The sequence below is a fragment of the Echinops telfairi genome, unplaced genomic scaffold, assembly GCF_000313985.2.
Source record: "Echinops telfairi isolate 266 unplaced genomic scaffold, ASM31398v2 ScPeMD7_70;HRSCAF=299, whole genome shotgun sequence".
NCBI lineage: Eukaryota > Metazoa > Chordata > Mammalia > Afrosoricida > Tenrecidae > Echinops > Echinops telfairi.
The window spans coordinates 16,167,331-16,169,644 of NW_022103968.1; the positions used below are offsets into that span (position 1 = coordinate 16,167,331).

Below are 2,314 nucleotides of genomic sequence, written 5' to 3' on the forward strand. Positions count from 1 at the left end.
GTTGTTGGGTTGAGTCAGGGCCCACAAAGATTTGTGGGTGCTCAGAGCCTCGGAATGTGGCCCTTTTTGGAAAGAAGGTCTTTGCAGAGCTCATTCAGGCAAGGATTAGAAGGGGCTAGACTGAATGATGATGGGCTCTCAATCGAATGACAATATCTTTATAAGAGACTGTATAGGCCTTGTTCATCCCCTGTCCCCGTCATTGTTGGCTCACACCCCAAGTCCCCCCACCTCCTGCACTCCCATTACCCCCTGCAACCATCGGCCCCATCGCTGTCTCCATGAGGTTGCTTATCCTGCCTGTCTTATGTAGCTACACAACAAAAGAAAATAAATTAATTAATTTTAGAAAATTTGAAATTAAAAAGGAGAGAGACCGTCCAAATAGTTGCAAGTCTAACTGGTATCCTGACCCAGAGTAGATGAATATCTCTCTGTTACATAGTGAGCAGGACCTGTGATCATCCCTCTGGCCAATCCCCTTTTCATTCAGGGTTCCATATCCCGGGACCTGCTGACCGAACAGCACGTATACCCTGTAGTCCTCAGCCTGTGTGTCTGAAAGGCATGCATCCTACAGGCCCCTATTGCTCTTCCTACAGTCAGGGATTGGGTGGGCTATTGTCCCCCGTTCCCCAAGCCGCGGCACCATCAGACTTTCAGTATGGCCCCTTGTGAGAAACCCCCAGCCAGATCAGGCGAGGTGCCAAGCGCTGCCCCCAGGGTCAGAAGTCTACCATCAGGATTCCTCGGGGACTTTGAGGCTTCGCTCCCATCACCAGTCATTTGCACTTTTCTCTGTCCCCGGCCCACCCCCACCCACCCACCCCCCGCGGGTCAGACCTGCCACTCTCCCTGAACTGTATCTTCAGGGCCGTCCTCTGTAGCACTGACATCTAGGGAGAGGATGTCACGTCTGGAGCTGAGGCCAGCCCTGTAGTCCTCGGAATGAGCTGCTCCAAGCAAGAACTTTGTCCTTAAAGACTGCCATTCCAGAATGAGGTCTACTCTCGGTCTCCTTTTCCTGTAGAGATATAAACAATACCTTCCCCTTGGGTGGATTAGTGCCCTAATCCCCCATTGCCATCTTTTTTCCTCCCCCACTCCTCTGTGAGCCTTAGAGGACTATGGGGGGGAGGGGGGGATGCCTTGTAGCACAGGTGCTATCTGTATCTTTATTTCTTTTTATTTGTTTATTTGTTTACTTATTTGATGATGTATGTATCACTAGGATTGGTCTGGCTCATGCCAGAGTATCTGGTCCTCAGCCTGGGAACTGTGAGATATGTGCGACTTCAGCGGACTCGTGTTGTACTTGTCCTTTGGTGCTTGGTTAACCACTCAGCATAATATTCTTCAGCTCTTTCCACGAGATGAGGTGTTTCATATTTTCACCACTATTTTTTAGGAATGCATAGTATTCCATTGTGTGTATATACCAGAGAATTTTCACCCATTTGTCTACTGATGGAAATTTAGGCTGTTTCCAATTTCTTGTGATAGTGAACTGGGCACAATGAACATTGGAGAGCAGATGTCTGGTCATGGTCTAGTTCTTACTTCTTATGGGTATAAGCCCAGTGGTGGAATGACTGGGTTTAGGGGATCTTAATTTTCATTTTAGGTATCACCAAATTCCTTTCCACAGTGGCTGTATGTATCTACAAGACCACCAGCAGTGAATGAACATTCCTATTTCACCACACCCCCGCCAACATTTGTTGCTTTCTGTTTTTTTGAATTGGGCTATCTTTGAGGGTGTTAGGTGGAGTCTCATAGTTATTTTAATTTGCATTTCCCAGATAGCTAATGATTGAGAACATTTCCCCCAAATATGGAACGCTTCACACATTTTCATGTCATCCTTTCACAGGAGCCATGCTAATCTTCTCTGTATCCTTCCAATTTTGGTCTGTGTGCTGCTGAAGCAAGCACTGAACTTCCCTCTTGACTTTAGCTGTCAGGGAACTTATCTTGTCTCTTTTGTTTTGTTAGCCTTACATCCCAGTGTTTAATACAGTCTCTGGCATCTCGTTATGCTTTTGTTAAATCCGTAAATATTTTGTACTTTCCGGGTCAAATTTTGCTTCCAGAACTTACTGAAGCAGACTGTCACCAGGACTTCGGAGAACCACAACCTGGACAAGAACGTATGCAAAAAAGGGGGGGGGGGTAGGACACAGAAGGGCGCACACAACCTACGGAGATTAAAAGAATGAGACAGATGTCCAGGGAGTATAAGCCATTAGGCACACTTGCGCTACAATACTGTGGTTAATGCAGGTGAGAGGGCTCAGTTGGCCTCAATTATCTG

At 46.8% G+C, this 2,314-nt stretch overlaps 1 non-coding gene across 1 annotated transcript; it reads right to left on the reverse strand.

Annotated features, from left to right (window-relative positions):
* Window positions 1–1,828: 1,828 nt before the first annotated feature.
* Window positions 1,829–1,935, reverse strand: LOC115870078. The gene has a single exon (XR_004046540.1). It is a non-coding gene; the product is annotated as a U6 spliceosomal RNA (small nuclear RNA).
* Window positions 1,936–2,314: the final 379 nt, after the last annotated feature.